The sequence below is a fragment of the Globicephala melas genome, chromosome 1 (assembly GCF_963455315.2).
Source record: "Globicephala melas chromosome 1, mGloMel1.2, whole genome shotgun sequence".
Classification (NCBI taxonomy): domain Eukaryota; kingdom Metazoa; phylum Chordata; class Mammalia; order Artiodactyla; family Delphinidae; genus Globicephala; species Globicephala melas.
This window is the reverse complement of record NC_083314.1, coordinates 31,942,387-31,954,708: the sequence shown is the minus strand read 5'-3', so window position 1 is coordinate 31,954,708 and position 12,322 is coordinate 31,942,387. Positions and strand designations below refer to the sequence as shown.

Sequence of the window (12,322 nt, the reverse complement as noted above, 5' to 3'; positions counted from 1 at the left end):
CGTTGTGCAAGCATGGGGTTGCACTTTCATTACAGACATTGAGGCAAACATTTCACTCCTGGTGATATAAAGAGACCTCCCTATTTTTAGGAACTTACAAGAAACATTATTGCTTGTCCTTACCGGCCAGAAGGAAAAGCGGGAGAACGAGCACACTGCAGTGAGCCCCCATTTCCACTAGATGGCGGTGTACATCTTCCTCAGAAGCCAGGCGGGCAGCGCTCTGGGCAGCTCGTTGGCCTAAGTAAGACAAGGGCCTCTCTTCTTTTGGGAGACAGGCGTCTCCTGTCATTGTCGGCACAAACAGCCCCAAACAATTGCACTGACCACGCAGCCCTAAGCCACGTTCCCGGGCACTGCCGTCTGTTCAGGAGTGAATGCTGGGAAAATGAACCACGCTAATTTGTTTGATTGGGGGCAAAAATAAGATCTCAAGTGACAGTGGGTGTAATTTATTTTTCCAACAAGAATAGGGGCAAAGCCATTTCATCCCCCCCCCCAACTGCTGCCATAAATGAAAGCAATCACCTAATTAGTCCTGAATTACTAACTGGCAGGGTAAAGACCTGCTGGAAATCAGATATATATGGGGGGAACATGGCGGAAGAGTAAGACGCGGAGATCAACTTCCTCCCCACAGATACACCAGAAATACATCTACACGTGGAGCAACTCCTACAGAACACCTACTGAATGCTGGCAGAAGACCTCAGACCTCCCAAAAGGCAAGAAACTCCCCCATGTACCTGGGTAGGGCAAAAGAAAAAAAGAAAAAACAGACAAAAGAATAGGGACGGGACCTGCACCAGTGGGAGGGAGCTGTGAAGGAGGAAAGGTTTCCACACACTAGGAAGCCCCTTCGCGGGCGGAGACTGCGGGAGGCGGAGGGGGGAGCTTCGGAGCCGCGGAGGAGAGCACAGCAACAGGGGTGCGGAGGGCAAGGCGGGGAGATTCCTGCACAGAGGATCAGTGCCGACCGGCACTCACCAGCCCGAGAGGCTTGTCTGCTCACACGCCGGGGAGGGCGGGGCTGCGAGCTGAGGCTTGGGTTTCGGTCGGAGCGCAGGGAGAGGACTGGGGTTGGCGGCGTGTACACAGCCTGAAGGTGTTAGTGCACCACGGCTAGCCGGCTAGCCGGGAGGGAGTCCGGGGAAAAGTCTGCACCTGCCGAAGAGGCTAGAGACTTTTTCTTCCCTCTTTGTTTCCTGGTGCGCGAGGAGAGGGGTTTAAGAGCGCTGCTTAAAGGAACTCCAGAGACGGGCGCGAGCCGCGGCTAAAAACGCGGACCCCAGAGACGGGCGCGAGCCGTGGCTAAAAGCACAGACCCCAGAGACGGGCGGGAGACGCTAAGGCTGCTGCTGCCGCCACCAAGGGGCCTGTGTGCGAGCACAGGTCACTATCCACACCGCTCTTCCGGGGAGCCTGTGCAGCCCGCCACTGTCAGGTTCCCGGGATCCAGGGACAACTTCCCCGGGAGAACGCACGGCGCGCCTCAGGCTGGTGCAACGTCACGGCGGCCTCTGCCGCCGCAGGCTCGCCCCGCACTCCGCGCCCCTCCCTCCCCCCGGCCTGAGTGAGCCAGAGCCCCCGAATCAGCGGCTCCTTTAACCCCGTCCTGCCTGAGCAAAAAACAGACGCCCTCCAGCGACCTACACGCAGAGGCGGGGCCAAATCCAAAGCTGAGCCCCTGTGAGCTGTGAGAACAGAGAAAGGGAAATCTCTCCCAGCAGCCTCAGGAGCCGCGGATTAAATCTCCACAATCAACTTGATGTACCTGCATCTGTGGAATACATGAATAGACAACGAATCATCCCAAATTGAGGAGGTGGACTTCGAGAGCAAGATTTATGATTTTTTCCCCTTTTCCTCTTTTTGTGAGTGTGTATGTGCATGTGCAGGTTTTTATGAGGACATAACTTTTCAGTTCCTATGGGTAAATACCAAAGAGCATGATTACTAGATCACTGTATGGTAAAAGTATGTTTAGTTTTGTAAGAAACTGCCAAGTATCCTCCTAGCAACAAATGAGAATTCCAGTTGTTCTGCATCGTCAACAACTTTGGTATTTCAGTATTTGGATTTTAGACATTTGAATAGGTGTGTAGTGGTATCTCATTATTGTTCTAATTTAAAATTCGCTGATGACATGGAATGTGTAGCATCTTTTCATACACTTATTTGCCATGTGTCTATTTTCTTTGTTTAATCATAGTTGTTTTGTTTTGTTTTTTAACCAATGCCTACTAACTGTTGTCCTCCTGTGTCTACTTATATTGTCTTTTTTCTTTTTTTTTTTTTTGAGCTTTTGATCATTTAGTCTTTTTCCTGGTATGTCCAATTATTTTTTATATTAAAATGGGGCTTAACTTATTTTAGGAAACTATAAAAATGCCTCCACATTCCGGATGTTGTTATCGTTCTCTTGAAAAGATTTCCTTTTGCCCATGGCAGACAGTTACTATAGGGACTGGAAACCTTAGTCCATTCTCAGTTTGAGCTCATTCAAAGCCGTTTTTCAGTCTGTGTGACGGTTGCTCTATTTCTGTCTTGTCCTTCCTCTACGGGTGTTGCCCTTTGGGATTACCATGTGAACGTTTGGATTCTCCCTATTCCCAACTACCCTTGTATTTGTTAGGCTTTAAATGTAATGGTTCCCCCAGCCCTGTGAGACTAAGGATACGTGTAGCTTGTCATTCCATTAGTTGTTGCCTTCAGCTTGAGCTCTTGCCCTTTGGCTTCTGTGGTTAGAGTCTTCTGAACTCCTTGGCTTTTCAGCTCCTAGGCTGTATGAGTTGAATCAGCAAATGCCCCAAGGAGAAAAGCTGCACCAAATGTCAAGCTTGCGTCTGTGTTTCCCTTCTCTCCAGAACTTGGCCCACATGTCTCGGTGTCTTTCTAACATTCGGATGCTGGCGAAGAGATGTTTTCTTACTTTATCCAGGTTTTCTAAAATTTCTTTAGACTTCACCTGATCTTATGTTATTATTGAAGTATCATCTCAATTATCCCTAGGAAGAAAATTTACAATTTTATGTTTTATTATTTTTTCTATATTACCTCAGTTTCTGTAGAAACATTTTACCTGATTCTTCAGTCTAGTTCCTGTGTTACCAGTAAGATGGAGATAGGTGGAGGCTAAGAATATTGGGGGGAAAATCACTGATGAATGATATGTCTTGTTCTTTTTGTTTTTCCTCTCCTTATTTACTCTGGCAGCCTACATTTGCCCTTCTTGATTTAACCCAGTTGCCCAAATAAGCAACCCACTCTGGCAAAGACCTGACTTAACTCTCATAAATGTCTGCATGTTAGGATTAGCTATATGATGAACACCATGCCAAAGCTCTTTGTGTGACCAGTCAGAATGGCCATCATTTAAAAAAAATCTACAAACAATAAATACTGGAGAGGGTGTGGAGAAAAGGGAACCCTCTTGCACTGTTGGTGGGAATGTACACTGATACAGCCACTATGGAGTACAGTATGGAGGTTCCCTAAAAAACTAAAAATAAAACTACCGTACGACCCAGCAATCCCACTACTGGGCATATACCCTAAAAAAAACATAATTCGAAAAGAGACATGTACCACCATGTTCATTGCAGCACTATTTACAATCGCCAGGACATGGAAGCAACCTAAGTGTCCATCGACGGATTAATGATAAAGAAAATGTGGCACATATATACAATGGAATATTACTCAGCCATAAAAAGAAATGAAATTGAGTTATTTGCAGTGAGGTGGATGGACCTAGAGACTGTCATACAGAGTGAAGTAAGTCAGAAAGAGAAAAACAAATACCGTATGCTAACACAGATATATGGAATAATCTAAAAAAAAATTGTTTTGAAGAACCTAGGGGCAGGACAGGAATAAAGACGAAGACGTAGAGAATGGACTTGAGGACACGGGGACATGGAAGGTTAAGCTGGGATGAAGTGACAGAGTGGCTTGGACATATATACAGTACCAAATGTAAAATAGATACTAGTGGGAAGCAGCCACATAGCACAGGGAGATCAGCTCAGTGCTTAGTGACCACCTAGAGGGGTGGGGTAGGGAGGGTGGGCGGGAGATACAAGAGGGAGGAGATATGGGGATATATGTATATGTATAGCTGATTCACTTTGTTATAAAGCAGAAACTAACACACCATTGTAAAGCAATTATACTCCAATAAAGATGTTAAAAAAAATTTAGAGAGTAAAAAAATTCAAAAGAATTGGCCACACTCCTCCAACAGATTCTAACATTTAGCAGAACAGAATTCACACTGAATCTGGTTTATGAGTAAAAGAAAAGTCAAGTTTAAAGTGGATCACAGATGACAACATTTCTTTTCCATGTGCCTGCTTTGGAGCCATATTTCTGCTGACCACTCAAAACCTTCCTCTTGAGTATTCTGTGATATATTAGAACCAGGAATAAGGGATGTTAGTGCTGGAAGGGTCAGCCAGTGGTCTGTGATTTAATTCACATATCCTTTCTGCACCAGACTCTTTAAGATCATTGAGTTAGCCTAAGAATTTTGAAGCTGTAGAATTCAACACAGTACATTACAATATGCCAATATTACTATTCTCCTGCTCTGACATTCTCCACTGATGGACAGATGAAGGAGAAGGAAGGGCAGTCACCAGTAACTGAGAGCAAATGAAACTGGAATATTATAATTCAGTATCATTTGAGTGACTGAATTGGCTGGCAGAGTGTTCTCCAGTTAAGGGTGAGGAAAGATTAATTCTGCACATGACACCACTACTGTATTTATACAAGTCTACTGGGACAGTTGTTTGCCTTGAATTGTTTTCTTCATTCATTTCAGTCAGACAGTTGTGTTGACTGATTTTCCTTTTTGATGTATGAAATGACTGTTTGACTGAATTTACCATTTAATTTCCACTAATGCACTGTAAAAACAATACATTAGTCAAATTGGATTGGCAGGTATGAAAATGTTTACCCCAGAACTAGACAGAAATATAGTATTGCCTTCTACAGAAATGTAAGTCATATGTCCTGGATTTTGGGGAAATGTTCCAATTTTAACTATTTTGCCACATTTCAAAAATGTAGGGTCACTGATCCCATAGTAAAAATAAGATCTGTGAAGTACAGATAAAAATAGTTTTGTGTGACTCTGACAATCACATAACACAAAAGAAAAAACTATTATGAGATAAATTTTACTGAGTTTCATACTTATCAAGAGGTGTTTCTATGTTAAGCTTTTGAGTCTTATTCTAGAAGTTCTTTAGGAACAAACACTTCAAATATATTCATAGAAAACCCTCTTGATTTATAATTCCATTCTTCCAATATTTATACTTACTACGACAGGCCATTTCTCCATGTCCCATCCCATGATTCTCTGCTCCTACTGAACATTTGGAAATTGGTGGCATGAGCAGGAAAGTGAAGCAGTTTTTGAGATTACTGAATAATGCTGATTTTATAAAGACTGCTTTCTTCCATAGTTGACAAACTTATGATGGTACCGATGGTTGGATACTACTCTTAGAGATGAAAAAGGTCTTAAGGAATCTTCCGTATTCTATTCACCAATCTGTGTTCTTGTTCAAAGCAAAATTAATTCCTTTCAAAATTAACATATTAGCTTAATAATAATTTTTAATCTTAAAATAATCTATCTGTGAGAATGGGAATTTTTGGTAGGAAAAAGTGACAGAAGATGGGACAAAAAGAGAATTCATAGAAAGACAAAACAGAATTTTTAAAACAGTGAGTACAAAGTTCTGTTTCCAACTATATCAGTTTACCTTAGGAAAACATACTAGAAAGGCCAGATAAATCATAAGCAACATTTGACTGTGAGCGTTAGAAAGCTACTGAGGTAGCCATGACCTAGGAAAGTAAAATAGAGAAAGAGACTCACTGAAGTGAGAACAATATTCTGCACATGGGTTTCTAGCCCAGTCACTTAGAAACTACTGATGAAGAGCAAAAGTCTGAGAAACCAAATGTGACTCCTAAGAGGTAGAAAAGCCAGTAGATCTTAGGACAATGTTATAGGACTAAGGAAACCAGAGTTGGAATTGAGAAATAACAAGGCAGCTAGAATTTTAAGGACCAAAATCACAGAGAGAGTAAAGATTCAGAGAATGGAGCTGGATTCAGCAACAGTGTTCCCCTGCAGTATTTTCCATGTATAAAAGGTAGACAAGACAAGATGCTAAGAAGTCAAACAAAAGCTAACTGAAGTCAAAGCAAACACTTAGTTGGCTCATAATGCTGAAGAGACAAAATTGGGGTTCAGAACCTATGAAAGATTTGTGGCCCAATAGAAAACTAATGATATGAATTAGGACATTGGAAGTCTCTACATATATGTGTATGTGTGTGTGTGTGTGTGTCTGTGTGTCTGTGTGTTAGGAAGGTTGATGCAACATCTACATTGAACCTTATAAAGAAGGAAAATGAGTATGAAGTTGGTCCAGTGACTGAGGTGATCTTCCCCTCTCCTCCCTACCTAAGAATAGGAAATTCTCTCCTCAAGAAAATACAGTTGACCCTTGAACAATGTAGGGTTTAGAGACGCTGACTCCCTGTGCAGTCAAAAATCCACATATAACTTTATGGTCGGCCCTTCTTATCTGTGGTTCTGAATCTGAGGATTCAACCAACCACAGATCATGTAGTACTGTATTACTTATTGAAAAAAAATCCATGTATAAGTGGATCTGTGCAGTTCAAACCCAGGTTGTTCAAAGGGCAACTGTAATGTCATTCAGATTCTCTACAACTTGTCATATCCCAAGTCTGGTATTCACTGAAGAACCACCAAGACTACCAAGAAAAGGAGAATTAGAATAAAAAACAAAACAGAATCAGAATCATAGATGACCTAAACATTAAAGTTCATACATATTTTGGTAAATATTATCAAGTTCAAGAAAATAGATGACAAGGTGGAGAATTTAACTTGACAACTAGAAAACATAAACTGATTGAAGTTGAACTGATAGAATTAAAAATTATATGAAATTTAAAACTCGGTAGTGGATTGGACACAGGTAAAGAGAGGTAAGTGGACTGGAAGATAGAGTAGTAACAATATTAAAACTAAAGCATGGGAAACGAAGAGAATAAAAAGTACACAAAAGTGCATTTGAGACATATGGGCCACAGTAAACATTTTTATCATATGTGTAAACTGGAATCCAAAGAAAAAAGGAGAGAGAGATTGGGATGAAAACAATATTTCACAAATGTTAACAGCTGAGAGTTCTCTAAAACTAAAAGGAATATATGGAGCCATAAATTCAATAAGCACTAAAAACATGCAACAAGAACAAATACAAAGAAAACCACACCTAAGATCACCACAGTACAATTTATGAATAGCAAAGAAAACATGACATCTTAAAAGCAGCCCGAGGAAAAAGAGATAGATTACTTTCAAAGGAACAATAGGATTAAGATTACAGCCTACTTCTCAGCGAAACTGACTGGATACTAGAAAATAATGGAATAACATTTTTTAAGTGCTAAAGAAAAGAACTGCCCATTGGGAATTCTAGAGGCAGAGAAAATGTTGTTTGGAAGGAAAGATGAAATAAGGAAATTTGCAGACAAGCAAAATTTAGAAAATATGTTCTCATCAGAACTGAATGAATTAAATTATAAAGGGAGACACGCAGGCAGAAGGAAGATTATCACAGATGAAAATACGGACTTTATAAAGAATTATGTATAACAGAAAGGATAAATAAGTGGATAAACCTAAATAAAATCTAACTGCACAGAAAAGTAATAATAAAATATATCAAAAATTAGAATGCATTAAAACAAATGGAAGAGGAAAAAGTAGTAAAAGAAATTTAAGATCTCAGCATTGCTTGAGAAGCAGTAAAAGACCTAATAAGTCATGGTACATGTGTAACAGCTACTTATGTAAAAACAACAAGCTAATACAAGGGAAAATGGAATTTGAAGGAATCTCAAAGGAAGAAAGAACAGCAAAAGGAACATAACAAGGTGGGACAAATAGTAAACAAGGAGTAAACGGTCTATAAGAAAATACATTAACTGTAAATACTCAAATTAAAGGACAAGGATTATTGAAACAAACAAAAAACCTAATTCTATGCCACCTACAAGAGACAAGAGTCAGATTGAAAATGAAAGGATTCAAAAATTATGTCATAACAACAATAAGTAAAATGGAAGATTTTTTAATGTTAACGTAGATTTGAAAGCAAAAAGTATCACTGGCGATAAGGCAGGATAATAAAACCCACTGTTACTTTACAAGGAATACATTATAAATCTAAACTTCAATGCAATATATGAAGGGAAATTCCAAAAAACTAAGTAGAAATAGAAAAATCTAAATTACCTAGATCAGTAACATAGAATCACAACAAGAAATCAGCAGATTAGAGAAGATCTGAATACCATCATTAAAAACTTTGGCCTAAATTTACATAAAACACTGCACCAACAATGATGGAATATATATATTATGCAGAAATTTTTAGGCACATGGCACATTTATAAAATTGATTATATTCTGGTTATAAAACAAGACTCTGAATAAGCAAGAAATTTAAAATATATAACCAATATTTTACCAAAGAGTTGGATATTAAAAACATACTTCTGATCATTATGTAGGTCAAAGATAAAGTCGCAATGGGAATTAGAATTTTATTAATTGAATGATAATGAAAATATGCCATAACAAAACCTGGGGGTTGCAAACAAAGCTGTGGTCACAGAGAAGTTTATGTATTCAAATTATATTCTCTAAATGTAAAAGGGAAAGGAATAAAGCAACTAGAAGATAACTCATCACCCTGAGGTGGGCAGATTCTGAACTGTACCTGGTGGGGAAGGCAGGGCAGAACTTCAGGAGGCCAGCTGAGAGCACGGTGAACACCTTGTCAGGAGCAGTCTCCAAGAAAGAGCATTTAATGTACAAAGGGATGACTAAAATATATTTAAAAGCTAGCACCCTGACTCCTCTTAAGGATGACTTACATTGCTGGGGAAAATATAAGAAGTGCTCGATGTAGAAGGTGAATAGCTTTATAATTCCCAGGAGAACCTTCGTACCAGAACCACACAATGAAGAACTTGGAGTCCCCGTGGCTAATCCAGCAGAGAGAAAAGGAGAAACAGAGATGCGAGAGAAAATAAATGGAACTCTTGGTGCTGCTGCAGGCCCAAGTCCAGGTATGTGCTCTCTATCTCCACATCTTAAATAAAAGCCACCATGTTCCTCAGTCTTTCAGGTACTTAGAATTTCTCTTTAGAACCTGAAAATGGGGTCAGGTTTCCTGTCTGCATTGCTACAGTACAAAATAGAGGCAGGATGTTTGAAATAGTTCTCCATCTGGCAGAAGAGGCCTTAAAGCTGTGAGCCACTCACTGCAAACCAGCAGGACATGAAGGATTCTTGCGCAGATCTGAAGCTACTGGGAGGCCTTTGAGGAGTTAAATCCCATAGTAAATACTGTACCTTCAATGGCCCCTTCTCCCTCTCTGTCCAACCTTCCTCCACTCCCGTGGGGGCCCAAAGGGGTTAAATGAGCACTCTTTGACTTGTACTTGGTGGTCCCAGAACTTGACGTGGGCTTGGAGACTTCCATGAAATGTCTGCCTTCCATCTACTGGCTTGGGTTTCTTGGTCTCTCTGCTCCAGGCGAATTCCTTCAACCTGCTTTTTCCATTTCTGCCAATAATCCCCCTCTCCAGACCTTCCTAATGCTCTTCTGGGGCGGGAGGAGACTTACTGAGGGCAATGTTTATTTCTAGAGGGAGAGGTCGCCACATGACTTCACAGTGGTCGTCCCGTTGATTATTCAGTTTCTGTCTAGATTAGTTGTGGGTGTTTGTGCACCCCAGCCTCACCCCCAGGAGGCTTTAGAACACTGTCCTTATCTCAGCCCTGAGCCTCTCTCTAGCCTCCTTCCCTCTCTCTCCTTACCCATCTTTACTCACAGACTCGCAGGCTCTCTGGACCTCTGAGGAGGATAAGCACTACACAGAACCTCTGCTACAGAACCAAACATATTGAAATGACTCTTTACGAAGATACTGAAACAACAGACAAAGAATACATGACGATTGTTTCTCCTGAGGGTTCAGTTACCTAGGGGGCCTTTAGCAAACTTTGATTGATAAATCTAACCTTTCCTTCCTTGGCAATAGTTGATCACACTGTGAGGAAAACAAGTTAGAGAATGGAAAAATAATATTTGGATTTCAACGAAATAATAAAGATGCAGGGACTATCTTTGACTTTTGCAAGGTGAGAAGAGTTTTTACATTTTGATTATTTGATGGCAGGAATCCCTTTTAAAACAGGGCCAGTCTGCATGATGCATTTAAAAATCAACCTTTTCAAATATAGCCATAACCCCCACGAGATTTCTTGATTTCTCTGGGGTCAGATAAACCATCACATTTCACAGTGGTGCCCTGTACATGAAAGTGATAAACATAATCTGGAAGCACGGCAGTGGCTAAAAATATGGAGCTGGTAGCCATTCGTTGAAATGATTTTTTGCTTTTAATTCATTGCATAAAATGCTAATGTCCAAATTCAGGCAGGTAGATCTTACCAACCATCAAGAGCTTCAACCCTGCTAACAGCTAAGTATGCACTTTTAAACCCAACTTTGACTGTTCCAGAAACTTACTGGGTTTCTTTAATGCCTCTGTTACTATTTCCTTTGTGTCATTTTGTTTTTCTTTAAACACATAGCTGTGTGATCTTGGGGAAGTTATATTATTTCCTTGAGACTTGGTTGCCTTCTCTGTGAACATCTGGGTATAATTTTAGTATTGCTCAATAGAATTTTTGGTGATAATGAAAATATTCTATATCTGTACCATGCATTGCAGTATTCAATAGCTACATGGAGCTAATAAACATCTTTGAAATATGGCAAATGCAACTGAGGAACTGATTTTTTAATCTTATTTTTAAATTTCTTTAAATATAAATAATGCCACGTGGCTAGCATCTGTTGACAGTACAGATCTACGTAATATTTTAAGTACACTCTCCACTCAAAAACTCTACCATTCATTAACTCAACCTAAATATTTTTGCCCTCTGACAAACAGAAAATAATTTATGCTTCCCTTGAAATTATCTGTCAAGACCTTTATCAGTTTGGGGACATTATATTCTTAAAATTGACTTTGCTTTATGAAACTTTAATAATGTTGGAGTTCCCTGCCCTTGGTACCACCTTTGTGATGATGGGAAATATTGTGGATGATCAAGGACCATTTTAAGAGATCATGGAGAGAAACCTCCTTCTGGATTTAAATTCATTATGAGGATGTCAAAATGCTAAATTACTTAAAATAAAACCCATACCGTTTTTATGCTAAGTTACATTCTACATGTAGCTGGAAAAATGTTAAAAAGATTTTTAAAGAACTGCACATCTATTTTTGAAGCTGATTTGGCTGTTCAAGGCTTGCTAGCACTTTATCCATCTCAGTACTATTTCACTTAGTAAACAAATGCAGTTGCCATAATTGCTGCATATGTGTCTGTGTTCCCTTCTAGGCTATATGTGTTTGAAGTTAGAAACTATATTTATATCACAGCCCCTATGTATAGCACAATATCCATTGCTAATTCAGATTGTGTTTTAAGATATGAGACAAAATTTAAGATTTTTATTATAGTCATAAACATCTAGCAAACCAACCAGAAAGTAAAAGCTAATTTTCAATTGGTTGGCCAAGAACAAAAAAGAGAGGAATACCTAGTGCAAAATCACATCTCTAATATCTACTGTTGGATTTAGAGCACACACATGCTAAACTTATTTTAAAATATCTTATTATCAAAGATTTGAGGTTGGACCTGAAAAAATTACATCAGAAGCGAAAATAATCATGTGGTCTGACCAGCCTGAATCACACAAAGTAAGTGTATACTATATACAAAATAGATAAAGTACAAGGTCCTACTGTATAGCACAGGCAACTATATTCAATACCTTGTAATAACCTATAATGGAAAAGGATCTGAAAAAGAAATATATGTATCTGAATCACTTGGCTGTACACCTGAAACACAACATTGTCGATCAACTATACTTCAAGTAAAAAAAACAAGACAAAACAAAGTGTAAAGGGAAGTATAGTTTTATAAATTCACCTCTGATATCCAATGGACCAACTGAAAGACAACAGAAACTACAACTTTCTAGGAGACAGGACATGGCCAGCAAACTAGGCCATCACCCTCGGTAACGGTCATACCTGCCAAGAAATATACAGACTAGGCTGCATTCATGAATACATAGGAATTCTTCATTTATCTGGC

The 12,322-nt window shown here is 39.6% G+C and overlaps 1 long non-coding RNA gene across 1 annotated transcript; it reads left to right on the top strand.

Annotated features, from left to right (window-relative positions):
• Positions 1–1,630: 1,630 nt before the first annotated feature.
• Positions 1,631–11,058, top strand: LOC115861703 (uncharacterized). The gene is made up of 3 exons (XR_004042856.2): positions 1,631–1,874; positions 9,068–9,201; positions 9,972–11,058. It is a non-coding gene; the product is annotated as an uncharacterized lncRNA (long non-coding RNA).
• The last annotated feature ends 1,264 nt before the right edge of the window (positions 11,059–12,322 follow it).